The sequence below is a fragment of the Struthio camelus genome, chromosome 3 (assembly GCF_040807025.1).
Source record: "Struthio camelus isolate bStrCam1 chromosome 3, bStrCam1.hap1, whole genome shotgun sequence".
NCBI classification, from domain to species: domain Eukaryota; kingdom Metazoa; phylum Chordata; class Aves; order Struthioniformes; family Struthionidae; genus Struthio; species Struthio camelus.
In genome coordinates, this window is record NC_090944.1 from 79,484,572 (window position 1) to 79,505,632 (window position 21,061).

The 21,061-nt window shown below is 40.7% G+C and overlaps 1 long non-coding RNA gene across 3 annotated transcripts in view; it reads left to right on the top strand.

Moving 5' to 3' along the window:
• The window catches only part of LOC138066765 (uncharacterized), a 75,701-nt gene that overhangs the window by 28,532 nt on the left and 26,108 nt on the right, over positions 1-21,061 (top strand). The window contains exon 1 of one of the 3 annotated variants that reach the window (XR_011140257.1): positions 18,924-19,363. The exons of the other annotated variants lie outside the window; for them this stretch is intronic. This is a non-coding gene — a long non-coding RNA (uncharacterized lncRNA). Of the gene's footprint in view, positions 1-18,923; positions 19,364-21,061 lie in introns of those variants that run through there. 3 annotated transcript variants of the gene reach the window in all.

Consider the following 21,061-nt stretch of genomic DNA (forward strand, 5'->3'; position numbering starts at 1 on the left):
TCACTCGTTTTCCAAGAATGATACAACCACAGATTTGGCAGGCCACTGTGCTGCTAAAAACAGAGCATGTGGGAGTTAGATCCCAAGATGGAAAAGATTGCTGGCTCATGCTCTGTGTGAAAGATCCAACTGTTGAGAGTTGTGATATTGTTATATTAATGTTGGTAACTCTGGCTGTTAGTTTTATATATTCAGGCAATGGATCCAAAATCTTTCCTAGAGCAGTCTTTGCCATATGAACTGTCTGTGTTTTAAACAGCTTGACAGGCCAGTCTGGGCCTCTCCTCAGAGCTAGCTTTAACAGTGAGCAACCAGAGTAATAATGCTGGCCCCTAGATTGAGGAGGGTTCCTTCTCAGCAGCACTTGCTGGGAGGAAAGACAAGTGTGTCCTCATGACTTAAGTGCTGATTCTGACCATCCAGTTGAGAAATATTTGTCAGGCTGGTCCAACCCCTTTTGCCTATTAATGATCCCCAGGTCGACTGCAGAGGAAGTCAACAGAGTTGTTTTATAGTTGGGAGTCTCGTTATGCTTTATGCAGCTGATGAGAGAAAGCAGTGTGGTTTACTGGGGCATGTACATGTGTTGGTGTGTGAAGCCAGTGACCAGTCGCCTGGAAGAGAAACGTGTGAGAAAGGTTAATGATGTATACAATGTGGTCTGCAGTAACAGTTCCTTTCTGAGTGAATTGCAAGTATCCTGAGAAAGTGTTTGAGCATTTGTAGGATGTTTATGTCCCCTCTCTCTTCCAACCAGCTTGCTAATCTGTTCAGAGTGCGTGCATTACAAATACGGCCCCTGGGACGATTTGGGTTTGGGGAAAAATCTAAAAATTCCCCTTCTCAAGGCCAAACTCTTCTTAATACCTGCTCTTTTTCCTCCCTAACTTTCTGTCTTCTAGTACTGGTACAGTCCAAAACAATGCAAAATAGTTGTTCACTTGAATAGTGAATGTTTGAGAGCTCTGATATTCACAGAATGAATTAAGCCCTTTGCAGAGTCTGGAACATACTAGTTCAAAGTCTGGGGTTTGCAGGAGGTTGGCCAGTTAAGAAGTGGAAAAAAACCTACCTGTGTTTGTTTCTGCTGCAATGAATACCTGTTAATGTGTATTAAAAGGGGTGAAATCAGAAGGGAAGTAGCCCAGGTTGCAGTGAGACTTTTTTAATCAGTGTGTGGAATGGTGCCTCAGGAGAGGAGTCAAAGGCTACAAGTTTCTTCAATACAATTTTATCAATGCAATTTATTCATAGTCATCAATAGTCTGCTGTTTGTCTGCATTTCTAGCCTAGAAATTCCTGTCAATGCATATATATCTGTTGAGCAGATTTTGAGCAGGTAGATAATTTTCTAGAACTTATATAAGAATCTACAGAAATTATATACAGCTCTTTCAATCGTAGGGATTTACAAAATGGGGAGGAACTTGGGATAGAAAAGAGTTTGTAGAGTTTTCTGGAAAACAAAGCTGAAGGTGCCAGAGGAAAGAGATCTGTCAAAACAGAGACTCCCCTTGTTCTGTGGAAGGCCTGGGCATAATGAATGCCACCGGTGTGCAGTCACAGGAAACCAGAGGTCTGGATCTGTGCCTCTGTTGCTAGAGACTGTGGATGCGTGGTACCAGCAGGCAGTAATTGTTTTAAAGGGACATAACTGATGAGTGACATTTTCCTGAAAGATAAATCAGCAGTGGATTTGACTTACTGTCCTTTCTGTTTTGACTCTGTGGACTCTGTGATCACTGTACTAATTCGTACAATAGAGATTAATATGTTGGGGGGGGTTTATTAGGTAATTTTTAGTTTTGAGGTCCCTAAGCTAATTGCTTTCCTGTACCCAGTGGACAGAGCAGGAAAAACTGTAACGGTGAAGTGCTTTTGAGTTTGTGGACAGGGTTTGTTTTTTTTTTTTTTTGTGTCCTGAAAAAGATTCAGTTCCTACTTTTGACCAGACCATAGCTGCATGTGGAAAAAAGACAGGTTTTGTGCATAGCAGCAATAACATAATATAACGATGTAATCTGGAGATATCATGCCCAACTGGAGTGCAGCTGGGAAATTTGTGCAAACACCTTGCAGGGAAGAAAAAAAAGTCACTGCTCTCATAAATCTGTCTGTAGCTCAGACAGAAAAGAAGGCAGAACTTAATTGACTTGTTTGTGATCCCTCTATGTAGGAGGAGGAAGCTTAAGCCATATAACTAACTTTTAGGTGGCTGGAATTATCTATAACTTATAAAGAAGTATAAATCGCCCCCCCCCCCCTTCTTCATGTGTATGGGGGCTCTTCATGTCCTGAGAATATTACTCCATCACAACGACCCACGTCAGAGCGAACATCCAATTATGACGCCTGTGGCCAAAAAGCTTCCAAAAGCACCATTTCCACCATTCAGTTACAATGGATGTGGCTGATGGCAAGTTAAGTGATGATGAACCTCTATGGCAGAGGAAAAGAAAAAATTCCTCTGTTGGAACATTTGGTATATAGGAAAGGAGGAGCAAGTATAAAACAGAGTAGCTGCAACAGAAATGCTTTGGTATGTATTGTTTTATCTTATATTTAGGAGCTGTCTAGCATATGAAACAATGGAATTGTGGGGGCTCCAAAGCAGCTTACAAAATTTCAAAAGGAGAAGGCTAAAAATCACTTCATCTTTTTTATAAAGTTGCTTTTTCATTTGTTGTCATATGCTGGTGCGTATTTTATAATTCTTGTCTGCTCTTACATTGACTTGAGCTAAGTGTTGACAGTGTAGAGGGTCAGCGATCCACCATTGCTGGATTCTGGCTGTGACTTTATCTGATACAGTGGCAGAGCACTGTTCATAATCCCCTTCTCTAGCCCCCTTCCCCTCAAGGTGAAGAAATATATCTTTCAGGCAGTAGCTTCTATATTCTGTGAACATATCAAAGGTCACAAAATATACAGTGTTAACATTAGCTGTTGCTTTTCAGCCTCTGCTACCCCCATTTGATCCTATGTGCACACATGAAAAGGTGAACGTCGTCTTCAGTCTTGTCGGTGAATAATGTTTGATTAATTCTGTAATAGGAGAAATCTATTCTCAGTAGGTGTTACTGGCTTTAGGGAGTTTTATTCTTTTATTCTTTTTCTCTTTCTACCAGCACTGAAAACTTTCATAACAGGGTGAAATCTCTGTCCAGAATTTCATGAGAGTGGTCAGAAGAGTCTTCAGTTACCCATGATTAGATTACGGCTTTTTTGCCCTTTGTTAAAGTTTGGATACGTGTGTTGTCAGAGAATTGCCTCTTCCAGCAGTGATTTCCACTTGATTGTATTAGTGAAAGATGTAACAACAATAGAACATTTAGGTGAGCCTAAATGTTTCAAGGGCACAGGCCTGCAGGCCTGCCCTGACCCACTCTGATAAGGTAAATAGATTTTAATAGATTTTTTTTTACTCTGTAAAAATTATGAATATAATTTGTGCTCTATTTAAAATATTTGAGATCTTCCTAGAGAGGCATTAAATAGCATGCTTATAAATTGGAATCAGGCCTATAAAATTCAGTTTTGGTTTTCTCTAGCGTTTACTGACTTCCAGGCTCTTCAAGCCTGGCAAGGCAATGAAGACATCTGTTTCTGCGAATGAGCAGAATGCGCTTGCCCAGTTACCAGAAGGTATGTTTCAGGCTACAATATATTTTTGATGCTCTAAGAAATTTCAGGAAATATAACTTTGTGTGTTTTTAATTTGGTGATAAACAATGTGAAAATATGGAAAGCTATTCCCACAGTTAAGTTTTTTTTTTTGTTTGTTTGTTTTCTTAAGCTAGAAGTGTCTTATCTAACTTTTTTTGAGAACAAGCTTGGCATGTACCAACTTGCCCCAGCCTGTTTAAAAGGATTTGAACACTGATAGCCCACTTTGACACATTAGCTTTTAGAGAGGTTGCTATAAAGAGCCATATCCAAAACCAGCAGTTAACATTTCAAACTCTTGATTTCACTGTCCTTTGTTTGGAAATATATTATCTGATACCTGCTATTTTATTTAAGATTGTGAGGCTTGTTTGCCTTTTGTCTTGTTTCTTCTCTGACTTTCGGAGGATCCCGTCCTGCTCCTGCTCCCATTGGAGGGAACGGTACAGCCCTTATCTGACATCAGTAAGACCAGGACTGGACTCTCCAATATTCTGTCACTTGCTTGCAGTGTACAACAGGCCCCTCAGCTTTCTAAGGGAACCACCTAGGATAAATCTTAAAAGCTGATGGGCTTGGGACACTCCCCAGCCCAACCCAGTAACTGGAGTCCCAGAGCCTGAACTTAGGCAGAGGTTAACCCCCAGAGCTGCAGCCCCGGATGGTGGCTGTGCCACTGAAACTCAGTCCTGTGCTGCCCCATCTCCAGGGCAGCACTGGGCCAGGTGCAATGAGGGGAGGCACCATCTCTTGGCCAGCAGCCTGGGCGCTGTACTCTAGTAATGCTGTCCTGGGACAGGGGGGACTACCTCTAGCTCCTTTATCTCCTGCTTGATGCTAATTGGGCCCGGGACTCCGCAGAGCTGTGTGTAGCAGCCTGACAGACAACAGCAAAAGGCATGGTGGGGAGTTTAGCTAGGTTGTTTTATCTCAACTGGGTTACTGGAGTAGAGGTGTTGGCAGCTTACTTCACACACCACCTTTTAATTGGCAACAAGGTTGCGGTGACTGTGATATTTTTGTGCTATTTCCTAGGATGCTATGGAGAAACAGAAAGAGCAATCGGGGGACTCCTACCCTTCTGCAGCAACTGAAATGCATGTCCCGCCAGCCATGTCCCTTGAGTAATATGCTTCTCCACCTGAGCAGGGCATAGCTTGTGACTCAGAAGCATTTTCCATTTGTGTTTCTACTTTTGGTGTAGATGAGGAACAAATGACTTCAGTTTTCTGTTGTTCCCTACTTTATGGCTCCAGAGCTGCACTGTGGTAAGGAAGAGGAAAGTAGGCTCACGGTCTGCCTTCTCACAGTCTTCCCTCTGAAGGAGTATCTGTCCATCTGATTGCGGCCAGGGTCAGGGTATGAGCAAGCAGCTATCTTCTACTTTCTCTACCTCTTCTCCCGTGCAGGAGGCTGTGACAGTCTAGGCCTCTGAAGTACTGGGGTTGGTGCCGCTGTCAACAGTAATGCTATAACCGTATGAACACTTCTGCAAACAAGGCTGTTCTCCTGGTTTTATATATTTGTCTGCTAGCCCTTCAGAGTCATGGAGAAGGACAGGTTTATCCTAAGCTTTGTTAACCCTCACAAGATCTCATCCCTCTTGTTTGACCCAGGTACTTATCTTTTATATGCAGCTTGCGCTTTTCCTGGTCTAGCTCTCTCCCTCTGGCTTCCATATTAGTTCTGTCTTCTCTTTTGGATTGACATGCAGTGCAGATCATCAGACACTGCTGTCACTCTTTAGGGATGCATCTCCCCATCTCCTTAAAATTCTTTTAATTTCTTAGCTCTGTAATAAAAGCAATAATATTTTAGGGAAAAAAAATTAATCTACTTCATGTAATCCAAACTTAATCCCCCTCTGATCATTTGCTCTAAAGAATACTTTCCCAGTGTGTGATGTCAACACTAGTCTTAAAGATTAAAAACATATCAAATTTCACTGACTGGCTTAAAGTTACCCCACTGAGAAATGTTTCAGATCTTTTCTACTTTACCAAGTAAAATCTTAAGAAGTTAAAAAAGGCATCTGAAGAAGTCAAGGCTTCTACTGAAATGAAACAGGCGTGGGTCTTCTGGCAGGGTGTAGTGCGCAGCCTTCTCTTGGGGCAGGAAACTTTAGCGTCCCCTTTGCCCACTGCCAAAACCAGCATTGCACACTCCCACATCCTGTGACTTTGTCACAGCTGCAACTCCCCACTGCCCCAATATAGAGTTGAACTTCATCTGTTCTAGTTCATCTGTCTTCTTTCTCCAGATTTGCACTTTCTCCAAACATGGGGAAATCCTCAGGAGTTTCTTTTCTTTTCCTTTTTTTCCTCTTCCTCTTTCTCTCTGTCTCTTCCCCCCCCTCCCCCCATCATTCACAAGAACATCATTCTTACTACTATGGGTCCTATTGTGCACACATGAACTTTAGCATTTTGAAATGGCTAGAGGTGGAAAAAAGTCCCAAAACTTATTTCTTTGGAAATGAAATGAGTGACTAAATTTTTAAGGTATTGGTGAGATTGTGATAAAGCTTAGTACGTAACAGAAGCAGTGCTTTTTCTCTATTGCATTCATGTACATCCAGCACAAGATACATTGCATATATTTTTAAAGGAAATTGTATTGTTGTCAAAAGGGAGAAAGTTTCCCTTAAACTATTCTAGCATAGTGAAACATAAATCCAACTTTTGTTTTGTCTGTACTCAGCCATGTGGTAAGCAAGAAGGGAAGCTCAATTCAGTGTATATGTTTTGCCAGTCGCACCAAATCTTACACCTTTGCTGGGCAGCTACCGCTACACCCACATGCTGCTTGTTATCTATTTACTCCCATATTCCAGAATAAAAATAATGCTTTTTGGGATGCAAGATGTACCAGGAAAGACTTGATTCAAGGTTGATCTGGACAGGGGCCCAGGGAACAGAGGGTCTTCATCCCTGGGACATCTCCCGCTTCCCCTGTTGCAGAGCGCACGCTGGCTGACCCTGAGGGAGGGGGCAGAGCCCTCTTCATTCCCTGTTATTTTTGCTTGTGACAAGCCAGTCAGTTTGGCCTTAATCATCCCACGGGAGCAAAAGCCCCTTCACATCGTTAGCACTGGCATCATTAGCAGGATGGGTTCGTTCACTGTGCGATCCAAATGAGGCTGCAACCTGCATTGAGCCACCCAATGGCAGTGCTTATTAATGTCTTATTGTCATGCAAACACTTGTCCACCATCATTTTGGCCAAGACCGCGGCTACTTTCACATGAATCACTAAGCAGCCATCACCTGGTAACTAATTTCGGCCTCTAACTACTTAGGCGAGACCTCAGACTCTGTCACAGAAGATGAATGACATCCTGTTTTTATCTATCCTTTGGACAACTGTTAAAATTCCACAGCAGCTCTGGACTGCAACCTCCACCGAAGGATAGCGCTCCAGGCATTGCAACACATCCCTGATATGAGTGTGAATAATGAGCGCGATTAGAGGCTGACTAGGGCAGAGAAACATCAGGCTCAGGCTGCAGAAGCTCAAATTGGACCCTGGAAATACTTCTTCCTTTTTGATCTAGTTTCTGGATCATGGGAAGAAAAGAGGGGGAGCAGGAGTAGTGAGACAGGGCTAACATCAGCCTCTCTCAAAATTCCTGGGAGACACAGCCTAACATTTTTCTGATTTTAATTTTGCCTCAAGTAACTTGGCATGGTTGTGCGATATGACTATGTTCATGGTGCTATGAGGAGATGCAGGGGAAATATATCTGAAGAATTGCTTGGGATTGCAGAAGAGGAGAGCAGTATATTTTGGCAGGGATGGGGGCAGGATTTACCCAGATGTCAGAAAACTAATTTACATTTTCATATTTCAGATTTTTGTAGTCAGATAAGGCTCTTACTGCTCCCATTTCCTAGATCCTCTAGAAGTTAAGTGTTGTATTGCTGATGACGTTCCTTTCAGAGGACTTTCCCCACCACAAGCATATGGGTTGAATGCCATAAACTTTTGAGTTTGAGAGTTTTACTAGTTGGCTGCCTGAGAGGGCCAAGCCACATCCACCCCAATGTGGATGTGTGCATTACCTGAGAGGAAAAGAAGAAATGAAGGTAAATCTCCATTCGGGAAGTTAGTAGTTTTAAATTAGATATTATGTACAATGGAAGAATGTCTTGCTGCCAGGAGTCTAGAATATTCATTTCTCATATGTTATTAGATTTGTGTTTATCCTCAAGGGCAGTGCTATTTTTGATTAGTGTTCTTCTCGTGTATTAGACACTTGAGACAACCTGTATTGCCTCAAGAACGTGCCCCATTTTACTGGAATAAACTTCAGTGTATATCCATATATCCTTTTGGTGGATTTTAGTGTTTCAGTGAAACTAGTCACCAGATTCTCTAAATGCTGCCATTGACCTTTGTTAAGATAAATATTATCTAAAATAAACTTTTGGGGAATGCATCAGGAAGAACAATGAGAAACTTTGTTTTGTCTAAAAACAGTGTTAGAGAAGTGAAAAGTCATAATCTACATCTTTGATTTTTAAACTGAATTGCAGTAATAGTGGGCTCAATAATGCAATATTGAGAATGCCTACTTCGGTAATTTTGTACTAGGGTTGTGTTCTCTCTTTTTTTTTTTTTTTCCTCCAGATGTTTAACGTGCATTTCCACGTGAAAAATCGACTCTCTTTCAATGGAAGCCTCAGAACTGTAGTAGGTAACACAGTAATAATAGGTCTGTGCAGTCAAGGGAGGAAAACTCAGCAACTAGTTTAAAATTAAAGTCCGTAGTATCTTTTACAGGCAGGTTCTGTTGTATAAAGGTCTCCACACCATTCCAATAAGGCTCAACAAACAAATTTACGGGCTGGATTCCTAACACTCCACCTGTCATTTTTTAACTATGGGACTAAGCTTTGCCTTGAGGTAGACTATTTATTGGTAAGATAAGATATGCCAGTGGAGTCTCTGAAGTGAAGGATAAAATCAAAAATCTGATCTGAGCACTTGCTCAGAACTTACTGACCCTCTTTATAAGAGCCTGTTCTGTGGGTCTGGATAGATTTCAGTTTGTATTTGTGTCTGACCATCTTAAAATATTTTTTCTAGTTTCTGCACTTCAGTGAAGTTGTGCTTTGCCCTTTGCTGTGCAGATGGTCGCTGTGTAACATTTAGCAATTCCAAATTGATTACATATAGTGAAGAATGAACTAATTCCTATTTGTATATGATTTTCTGAAGTACATTACATACTTCTTTTGTCAGCAGTAATACATGACTATTGTTTATGGTAGATTTTAGCATTTGTCAGTAACATACCCAGTTTGCAATTAAAATAAAAGGACTTGGTGGTTTTGTGGTTTAGGTTAACAGTAAACCTAGCGTGGCAAAAAATATCTGGCAAAAATAGCTTGCCTGGACATATATGAGGCAGAAGGCTCCTCAGCAGGAAGGCAGGCATCTTTGGAAGTGAACAGCAAAGCTAATATGGCAATTCTGCAAAGACTCAGAAGCAGTCAGGTTAGCTTTTATATATATATATATATATATATATATGTGTGTGTGTGTATATATATATATATATATATATTTTTTTTTTTCCAACAAAGACATATATTTTAAATTCTCTTTCTTGTTCCTGTTGCCAATATGCTCTAGTGTGCCTGGCTTTCCAAGAGCATAGCTTTTTCTTGATAGCATCCAAGCCAAAATATGCTTTGCAATCTGTTGTTCCAAACTAGAAAATTTTAGAGAATTTATGGACCATGGGAGAAAGCTCTGTACTGTCTTTGACAGATAGAACCACCACAAAACATTTGTGTTGCTGGGCTTAATTTCATTTCTGTGTTACCTTTGTAGTTTACTCATACGGAAGTTACCTATATTAAAAGTAAAGTGAAATATAGCAATCTTAATCTAGCAGTCTTGAGAGGGCAAACTAAGAAGGAAATCTGTTTGGCTCTTTGTTAAGCTATACTGAGGGTTCAAAAAGAAGGATGCTCTGACTAATGACAGACCAATTGAGGGGAAAGGCAAAATATGTGTAGCATGACGTCTTGGATTTTCTGGCATCTAACAAATTCTCCTTGACCTGTCCCTGCATGTTGCCTTTTGTATAAAAAATGCTTATGTTTTTCATTATTGAGGGTAGTGGAAAATCTGAAGAAATTTGGGACTAGAAAAACAGAGGATGAAGCTAGTGGGTGGTCTGTATTCACTGCAACATCTCACAAAGTGTCTGGACACTGAATTTGTTGTAATCACTTTCACTTTATAAGCCTATGTCTGGGTGGGGAGAGAGTGGGAGAAAGAGGAAAGAAACAAATGTTATTTACTAAGACAATATGTTCCTACCAATACTGTTGTGTGGTTTTTTTTTTTTAATCTTTCTGGAAAGGAAACGTTAAACAGTGTATTGTTAAGAATCGTATTGTTTATATTTTTGTATTGCAGCCCAACCTCGGTGTGTTTTTGTCACTGTATTTATTTCATTTTTAATCTTGCTTTTGTTTTCTAGTTAAATGAAGCTTGTATGTTAAATCATTCTAGTTCCTTTAACAAAATGCTGATCAGTTGTAGGTCATAAACCAATGGAAATTTCATCTTCATTGTTCACTAAAACAGGCAGACTTTTCTTATCTTTGTTTTCCGAGAAAATACCTCGGTTGTACATTTGCCAGTAGCACAGTAGTCTTTTCAAATGCAGAGTGGTCAAATAGGTACCTGAATGGGCAAAACTTCTCATGTCACTAGGTAGATGTCCTGGAGAGAGTCCAGCAGAGGGCTACAAAGATGATTAGAAGACTGGAGCACCTCTCCTATGAAGAAAGACTGCAAGAGCTGGGCCTGTTCAGCCTGGAGAAGAGAAGACTGAGAGGGGATCTCATCAACGTGTACAAGTATCTGCAGGGGGAGTGTCAAGAGGATGAGGCCAGCCTCTTCTCCGTGGTGCCCAGCAACAGGACAAGAGGCAATGGGCAGAAACTGAACCACAGGAAGTTCCACCTAAACCTGAGAAAAAACTTCTTCACTGTGAGGGTGAGAGAGCATTGGAACAGGTTGCCCAGAGAGGTAGTGGAGTCTCTTTCCCTGGAGATATTCAGAACCCGTCTGGATGTGATCCTGGGCAATATGCTCTAGGTGACCCTGCTTGAGCAGGGGGGTTGGACTTGATGATCTCCAGAGGTCCCTTCCAACCTAAACGATTCTGTGATTCTGTGAGTGAGCAAGAGAAAAGTTTTTTTTTTTTCCTTTTTAAAGAGCAATGAAGCTTTTTTTAAAAGGCAGGTGGAGAAAGCTCTTTGAAATTTGGTGTGTATCTCTGCTAAGGGCTGCCTTTACTTCCCCACACAGCAAATACAGTCCTTGGCACACTTGACACCCTCCAGCCAGCAAGCTTTCCTGAATGAGCAGTGGACAGGCATACTCTGAAGGAGTCGTTGAGGAATGCTCTTCGTTTCGCCCATAGGTACCAGGCTCCATTGAAGAGTCTCTAAACAGACTTTTAACAAACGTCTGCATTCAAATTTTATTCTGATCCACAACCTGTGAGACGTAATGATTACAAAGACTAAGCCAGAGGGTGAGACTGTACTTCTGTACTCCTGAGCCCAGGTGTGTGCACTGGGCATCTCTCACTGCAGGGTTGGGTAAGGCCTGGTGGGCACCGTCCCTCTCCCTCAAAATCCTCCTTTGTGGGAACTCTCCCTGGCTGTGCTGTCCAGGGGACTGGCATAGCATTTTCTGTCCATGTATCCAGTTGGAGGTAACAAGAAGATAGTGTACAGTTTGATTACAGCCTGAGAGGATCAGAACAAGCTCTGCTGTACAAACTTCTCCATGGATAGTACTGTGCTTGTATATATAATTCCACATTTCACTGTACTACATCACCCTCTGGATTATTATTATGACCTTTTATGGGGCTTTCTCAATGACTTTTTTTTTTTTTTTAAGTCCACAGTAAGCCTCCAGTAGGACTGTGAAGGTGAGATTGTGATAAAAGTTTTTTTTTCTTCTTCTTTTAATAAGATAAAGGGGCAGCGCTCTGTATTGCTGGTAGCTGAATCTTTCACTTTGTGAAAACCACATTTGGGAAGTTCCTTAAATATTGTCATCTAGTTTCTTGTTTCTTCTGAAGCCAGGATTTGTATGTCTACATCTGCTCTACTCCTCTTTCCTTTGGCTTGCCAAACAAAGCTGAACTGAAGAAGTGTTTTTGACTCTTGCTCCATAGATGGGTGAGAGGTTTGTGGCAATTCTGACCTACTGCAGAAACCAATTTCATTATTAAGATATTCCACCCCAGAACTGATATAATCCATCTCTCAGACACTTTCACACATGCTTTTTTGTATTAAAAAAAAAAAAAAAAAAAAGCTTCAGTACACACCATGGTGCAGGGCAATTTGCTTGTCGTGCAAATGCCATACACTGTCTCTGAAGCTGAGTAATCCTCTGCAGGTTGATGCACACACATCAGTAGGAAACATCAAGTCCCAATATTGAGACCATCCCCTCTAGGGGTTAAATTGATGCAGGAGCAGCTTCCAGTTGCTTTTCCTGCCTTGTGTGCATGGAGGGACATGTCTCCAGCCTGTTCCCTTGCACCTGTGTAGCAGTAGCAGCTGTTAGTCCAGCTGTTTGCAAGCACATAAGGAGACATCTGCTGCTGCGAGAGCTGCTCACCTTCTCTGGGGAAAAAGTTGTGGGTGAGGTGGAAACAATCCATATTCTGAAGGTAGAACACAGGCCATCATTTCTGAATCAAAGTAAATTTAATTCTAAATATGCATTTCGTTCTTTATAAAGGTTTAATGCCTCTTACATGATATTGATATCACACAAGATTTCAAGATTCAAATGCTTTTGTATTGTTGCGTGAGTGAATTCTGTGTATTATGCCATATATTATATAACAGCTAGTTCAAAGCGTCCCACAATTTCTTAGGACTAAACAAATAGATGTGACGCTGTATATATACATCTCCTTATACCAGCTGCAAGGTGTTTCCTAAAGAAGTTAAGGATCTGCCCTTTTATATTATACTGTTATATGCAGCTTGTGTTTTAAGTGTGCCTTCTTCAGGTGTCCTTGCACAACTTAAATCAGCATTCAACCCTCCTTACATCACCAAAATGGTGCAAAAGAGCCTCAAGATGAACGAAGACCAAAGAAAGACTTATTTTTGCTGGTCTGTACAGCTTTTCCTGCTTTGCGTGTTACCATTGATTATAACAAATTCTGGATGACGTTCAAACTCATTTTAAGTGCCAAAATTGTGGATTTAATCCTAGGGTGTATCCCTGTCCTTTTTATAGTAGAAGTTTAGGTAATTGTAGAATTAAATGGCTTTGTTTTCCATTGCTGTGGGTCCTGCTATTGAATTTGGCACCAGTTCAAACAGTTTTTGTAACATCCAGCCCATGTTGGATCATAAAGCAAAGACCCTCCCTAGGAACACAAATGGAAGTTCTTTCCAGTACTACAGAGAGATAAATGACAGTGTTAGTAGGTTTTTTAAATTTATTTTGTTAGTAAATCTGAGGTCCATTTGACTAAACTGCCTTTTAAAGAAAGCAAACTAAAACAAACTTTTAAAGAAAACAAACTAAAACTCAGCTGCCTAAGCTCTCATGAGGCACCATTCAAAGGACAGTGTTCTGCTCATCACACAAACCTTCCACAACTGTGTGAATTTTGGGCAGGATTAGGATGTACAGAGGATCAGGCTTGCTGGCAGAGACTATGGGGTTTGCGGTTGCAGGAGAAAGGAGCCACACATCAGCTGATGCTGTTGATGTGCTGATGGATTAGTGAACACAGAAGGGTTTGCATTGTGCTAAAAATGGAAGGATTAGCAGCAGGTCAGGTTAGTGGGAGGAGGAGGAGGTGATATGAAGCAACATGCTGTGGCATAGGTCTGTATTAACTCGCTATCAGCATCCTCTTTTGCCACTAATCCCCTTCCCCTTTTTCAATGGGAGAAATACTTCTGGAGAGCTTTCTTTGTATCAAAGAAGGAGAACCCCCTTTTTTTTTTTTTTTATTATTTCTTCCCCTTTGGTTATGCTTTTTTATTTTTAGCATGATTGCTGATTGTGTTTTTAAATGTCCAAATATTTTTGATCCAAAGTTATTTCCAGACAGAAAAGTTAGAGTGCTGTCTTAACTGTAGAGGTGGATCCCAACCTGAAGTGACAGCCAGGGGTGTTAGTGTGTATGGATTTATTAAATGCTGCAGCTGTGAGGCTGGATAGTATTTTCTCACTTGGATCCACTCTTGTGATGTAAGGTTCAGATTCACTTCTTAGAAATAATAAGCCATGGTGTTTTCTTTTTATCTCCTCAAAAATCAGCAAGTTGGTTGCTTAGATAAAGCTTTTGGGCAAACTCAGCAAGTGCTGATTGTACCGCATTGTTCCTTGAGGTCTATTTCACTGGTTTGATACGGTTCAGCAGTCAGGACCCTTATATTTGGCACAAGATCTGTTTCAGAAAAGGCAACAGAGTTAGCATCACCCCTAACTGCTGAGGGGAGTGCGGAGAAGCTTGCTCACATGGTTAGTGCTTGTAGCTGTATGCTCTGCCCTTCTGCTGGGGGTTACCCTCCCCAGAGATGCATCAGGAGGGAAGGCAGTCTTGTATCCCAGCTGCCTAGAAAGGGCTGAGGTCTGACCTGAAATCACTTTCAAACATGGCTTTGTGCTTATTTATTGGGATGTGAATGGGAGCAGCTGTCTTATCATGTAAATCCTTTTTGCCAGTTCTACCATGGGACTGTAACTGCAGAGAGAGAGGTGGGGTAAGCACTGCAGCAAGTGTTCCCCAAACCTGCCACAGCTCTTGGGGACTATACTTAAATGCTTTGCTGAATTATGCTTCTGCCTCTTCAAGAGTCTCCAAGATTTTAATACCATTTAGCCAAATAAAATCCTATTCCTAAAAAAAAAAAAAAAAAAAAAAAAAAAAGACTGTGCATAAGCCAGATAACTTTAAGCTAGCAGAGAACGCAGTTTAATAGTTGGATGCAAGTGAAAAACCCCTGAACTTTTTTGGAGTCCCATTGGAATCAGTGAAGCTCTTCCCAGATCGATGAGTCTAGATTCTGGATTTAAGGATTTGTCTGCTTAAAAAATAAAAATAAATAAAAATAAAAAAAATAAAAAAGGAGGCTTAACTTATCAGCTTGTCAGATGGTGAGATAATGTATGACCTAATGGCCTAAGCATATGCAGAACTCAGTGTCTAATTCTTTGAAACTCTCCATTAGGCCATTTGCACATGCAGCTTTCTCTCGGGTCAGTGCGTTTTTACATGATCCAGAGCTTCCATTATGGACAACAAAATTAGGTTCGTACTAATACAAGATAATGATTTCTGGTGTTTTTAAATATCTGCCAAGAGCTTTATGCATTAATATTTGTATTTTAGATCTAATCATAGATAGCTTTTAACAAAGAAAAAACACGAGACTGATAGTATAGTACAGCAGGAAAAATTACTCTGGACCACTTTCCATTATGTAACATGTAATATCTCTATCCTAAAATTAAAATAAGTCTGAAATGCTAGAACACAAGCCAAAATTTAAGCGCTCAAATTTCCAAAATGGAGTGCTTAAATAACTTTATTTTATGTATTTGTTTTTGTCCAATGGGTTAAGTTTCTGTGAGCTCTTTAGAAAACAGGGCAATTTATTTCAATGTCTAAATATGAAGTAAATGCCTATTTTGGGTTTACCCTTTTGGAAATATTGTTTCTGGAAGACAGTTTGCTCATGTAAGGCAAAACAGCATTTTGTTTAAAATTATGGTCAAAGAAAGCAAAGGAGAAGCTTTCTGAAAATAGCTTGTTTTCTGAAAATAGCTTGTTTTAAAAACTGCACAAAAGAATTAACAAATGGAAGTGCTGTTTAGAAGAGTTAGATTATCCTTCATGTTTGAGAACAGCCTGTCCTCCTCACATTGCCTTGGGGAGCTAACAACGTGGTCCACTCGACCACAAATATTCTGAAAACAACAGAGAAACATTTGAAGGTAGACTGCTCCTGTTCACATGTCAGGATCGTGATTTGCTGCCTCATTTTGTGTCACATAGTAATCTAAAATATTTAGGATCTCTACCTTAAATGGGTGGAAGAGGTGTTGTGGGTACATGCAAGAGCCCTGCTTAGGGAAAATGACGAGAAGAACTTGCTGAGTGAGAAAGCTTTTCTAATTCACCATTTTTCTTCTTAATGTTGTTTGAGAAGTTGCATATTGTTGCATAAGGCTTTCATTATGTTATGGTGGATACTTCTCATAACTGTAAATGACACCTCAGGGGCATGCTGATGCTAATATTGCAAAACCACAGAATCTTAGAGAAAGTTTTTGGCGGTATCTCTGGAAGTCTGTAGTCCAACCTCCCACTCAAAAACTAGGTCCTGTCACTACATCATGTCAGCTGGGGCTTCATCTGGCCATGTCTTGGACACTTCCTGGGTGGATACTGCATGGTCACGCAGGATACGTTTGCCAGAGCTGCAACACCCCCCACGGGTGAAGAAAATAAGGAGCTTCTACAAAATTTCTCCTCATTGTAAACATTCATCTGCTGTGCAAGTATGTGCCTATAGGCTTCATCTGCAGAGAGGGAAGGAGGTGGGGAAGACAGTCCTTTCGGAAAATCTCAAAGAAAACCAAAAAGATTCTTGTAGCTACAACAAAAGGGGGAAGGTTACCTGGAAAATTTTATTAATCTGTTCTTGCTAAAATATTTATACCATATATTTGAAAAAATAACATATTTACATTGATAATATTGGTGGGGTAGTTAAATTCATAAGGATGAAGAGCATGTCTTGAGTGTGAGGTTTTCTTTACATCTCCTTGAAGCGGATGACTCTTATTGGAGAAAAGGAATAAATGCCACTCTCTCCTATACATGATCAGGATATATGATCAAGACTAGATTCTATGGGACTTGTTGGGGTACTTTGACTGTGGAGTTAGGGCTACAAGATTTTCCGTTCAACACTTCTCTTAGATCAATTCCCTTAAATTAATCAATTCACTTAAATTAATCCACCCAAAATAAGATAAGATTTTACCTTTTTCCTCGGAGAGAGGACCGTGACTGAGACCGTGCAGAGATGTCCAGAGTCTTTATTAAATCCTGATATATGTAGTTTTCAGAATTGTGACTTAAAACTCATTTGAGAGAAGAACAATTAAAAAAAAAGTTCTCCAGCTTATGGTCAGTAATTTGAGTTGTTAGGGAGATGGAAGTGGTCCAACAGAACTCTTTCCAAGAGTTAGCTATGGGACCTCAGAGTCTTTGGGACCTCTGCTATGGCAAGCTGTTTTGCAAAGTTTCCCCAATTTAAAAAAGGAAGGCTCAAGCAAGCATAGAGTGTGAGGTGGTTGGTGTCCCATATTCCCTTCTAAGCTCCAATATGTTTCCTTTTCACTGTGAAGAAATGACAAAGGAAAGAACCACTTCAGAGTACACTCCTGATTTTGGTGTGGGCTCCTGTGCAGGCTCTGACAGAGTGAAAAGCTGTGGCAGCAGCTGTTGCCATCTTGCATGCAGATGACTGTGTCCTGTCAGTGTCTTGAGTGTGCTTACACTAAAATTAATCACTTTCTACCCCTTTAAAACTCAAAGGTGAATTGCAACGATTACTGATTCCCTGGCAATTGATGGAAGCTCTTTCATGCATGGGCCTGAAGGGACCCTCAGATGACTTGGCAGAACATTGACATCGTGTTTGTAGGGCAGGCAAGGCTGTGAACATCTCAAAATTTACTGTGCTATGCTGAGTGTCTTACTCTTGGTTTGCTCACTGGTGACCTTCATAGAGTTCAAGTGCCTGTGTTGCATTGCTCAATATGCTAGTGACATCTTGAATTTCTGCTGATCTGAGTGCAAATTTGGCCTTTTAGCCAGTAAAAGACTATATTAACTTCAAATAAAATTAAGGTATTATGTCCTGTATTATTTTAAGGAGAATTTGAATTATTTTGGCATAGCCTGAGATATGTCTGCTACAGGAAATACTGAAGATTTGCTGATGGCTTTTTCAAAGTCCTGAGTCAGCTGACAAAATGTATTTAACACTTCTGCATTTGCAAGGTTTGGATATGGCCTTTTTGAAGAATTCTACTTGTCTACAGCCCAGGCCCCAAAGTTTCTGGGATTTTATGACATTTCCTTTAACCTTCAGAACTCCTATAATTTTGAACAATCTTCTCCAGTAGACTGATGATAACAGGTGAAACTTTCAGCAGTGGATCTCATAATTCCTTTTTCTGCATACAGTCGATGACAGTTCAGACTCTTAGGGCATTATCAACACAAAAGGCCAATTTATTTGTCAGGAGACAACCTTTCCTGAATAATTTATAGCTAAACACTTCTCATAGCTGAATAAAGATATTATTAATAAATTTATGAATCCTCAGTTTACTTTGTGCGTTTGCCAGCCCTCCATGTATAATTAGTTTCAGAGATAGTGAGTCATTTCCCTTGTTTGTGTAGGTCATTCAACAGCAAAAGGGAAGAAGGTATCTCAAACTGTGTGAAGTTTCCATTTTTAATTAAACAGGTTTGTGGTTGCCAGTATTCCTTCAGCAATAACACTGGAAATCACTGCCCTCTCAAGCCAATTTTGTAGAGTTTTTCATTTGAAATAAATAATACCCTAAGCATAATAAATGTTCTTTGAGAATAACTACACTACCGGTGTGCAGCCACGCACCGGTGCACAAGTTTTCCTAATAACGTAGATACATATGTTAGTCTGGGTGGTATGCATGCACAGCAGGAGGGAGGATCACCTCAATATCTTTGGAAACCTCCCATTTCCCCCTTACAGATAAATGGCTTCTGCAGTTATCATTCTGCAAGTACTTTATTCACAGAGACAAATGCAGGTATATTAAATAAAAAGTCTATATTATACATACAGACAAGAAGTGTGCAGCCCTATTAACTGTCATCAAAGTTTCAAGGTTGGAGGTTGTTCTCCACTATTTGGACTAATGATAGTCTCAGTACTGACCCTATTTAGTGGGAGCTTAGTTCAAATGTTGTTTGGGGTCTAGAGATGGTAGCTAGCTCTAGTGAGCAATGCTACTGCAGGAATCTGGCTCAGATTCAGGTATGCTGGAACTTCAGACTGTTTATCCAAAAGCTTGAATCATCCTCACTTGCATCGTAGCAGTCTTGGCTGGCAGTCAATCAGAAAGGCAGAATCCTTTGCCAGCAGAATGCTAGAGGCAGGGATGTGTTTTACAGACAGGGATCCTGTAAGATGTCATTGCCAGGCTAGGAGAAAATGAAGCTGTTGCTATGATGAAAGAATACAAAAAGTAAGTCACTTCAACTGTCTTTGAAGATAACAGCTCGATTGTGAAGCTAGGCATCTCTGCAACCTGGGAAATGCTGTAGTTGCACCCTCTGGCAGTCTTAGTTTTACTGCTTGCCTATGTTCTTGGAAGTCTGTTGCTCCTACCAATTGCTTATCTCCCAGCAAGTCTATCGACCAAATAAAACTGTTGCTAGTGGAACAGAATTTGTCTGGCTTCAGATGCCGGTACAGGATACGGCAATAGAAACTAACATCTAACATCTGCTGGGATCAAAGTTACCCTAAGCTCTGAAGACTGCAAAACTAAAGCTCTGGGTTCTGTAAAGTGCTTCTGCAGCCCAGAACGGACTCTCAAGGCACAGGTATCGAAAGGTTGCAATAACCTTCTCTTTCATGTTCCTCAGCAAAAGGATGGATTTGAGTAGTAGTCATGGTGTGGAAAAACAATGGAGGTATAGAGCAGGTCGGTAGCACTGGGGCTTGAGAACTGGAGTTTAAGTACTAGAAGATTATCTTGGCTCAGCTATTGACTTGTTGTGTGGCCTTGGACAGACTGGTTTATAAAGTGGGGAGGGAAAACTGGCATAGAAACATATGAGGATTAAAAGATGTTTATAGAGTGCTTTGTACTTGCATAATTTTATCTTTTCAAAGTGTTTATTAATTTCAAGCCAGTCTTTTACTGCAGTGTAACGACACTGAACTCTCCTCAACTGAGTCTGCTTCTTTACAAAAAAACCCACATGTACATAAATAAGATACATTGTTCCATGCAAATTCTAACCAGTTATAGACATCCTCTTAGCATCATCTCATGGGAATTCAGTGCTGAAAAAGATTGGAATCCCAAGGGGGGATTAAAAAATTTGGGGGGACTAACTGTCTGATGAAGACTTTTTTATGATTGTATTTGTTAACCATTCAGTTAAGGAAATAGTTACGTGATCAGGAAATGTACTTTATGTATGTTATGTATGTCTCTGTCTCATTTTAGCTGATACTAACTTAGTGGCACCTTCTCTGGCATGAAGTCCCAAGACTGTTTTCCAACAGATATTTTTGAGCATCCCAGCACTGCTTTTCTCTATGAGAACAGAGCTGAAAGGACATGCTAGTAGATCGTAGTGCCTGCAGGCATTACCATGTGCATTTCAAGAAGAGAGGTAAGAAGTCACAGGTGTTAATCATCACTACAGTACGAAACTACCAGCTACAGTCAATTTAGGAGTGCATGCAAAGTGATCCGCCTAAATCCACTTGTCTGCAAGGCCTGGCTATGTTTCCTGGGAGACAGAGGGCTGACCCTCGAGCCACTCTGGTGTCATAGGCTGTGAAGAGCAAACAAAAAGGAGAGAAACAACTTGAAGTAATGCTGATATTACAGTGAGCAAATTGCAGTAGGTCAAGGGCTGAAAAGATGCAGAAATAGAAATGGATAATTATAAATATTCACTATTCACATGCAAGAAAATAGTCTACAAGAGATGGTACTACAGACCCAGCAGATCACAGTTATTGCACACATATGCTGAAAGCCTGGAGTTCTTCTCCATACAGTAGCTGTAAAACAAACATTTCTGTGCTCATTTGAGTGGCTTATGGGGTTCAGACCTCTGGGGGTTAGCGTGGACCAGCCACTCTCAGTCTGAGAGTGGTAGCTAGTATTCTCCATTTTGAATTATATTGTACTGCTGTTTGCCTTTGCAAGGTAGCTCTGGGTATTCAAGGAGTCACGTGGCATGTCTTCAGATGGTTGGAGCTCTTGATAGGTTTATGTTGCCTTCTTTTCATTTCACTAACTGCAGAATCATAAGCCCATTTTTAGTAAACTCAGGGAGCAAACTAGCAAAGCCAGGGAATGAACGTACCTGTGGAAGAGAGAAGTAAAGCCGGTTCTCATTCTTGGACTCCTGAAGGGTGAATTAATGAGAACGATCCCTTCCGACTCACATGCCTCAGGTCAGAGACCTGCATTCAATGTTGAGATACACAGATATTCCTGATTTCCGGCAATGGTAAGTGGCACAGCAATCTATGGACATGGATGAGATTTCTGTGAC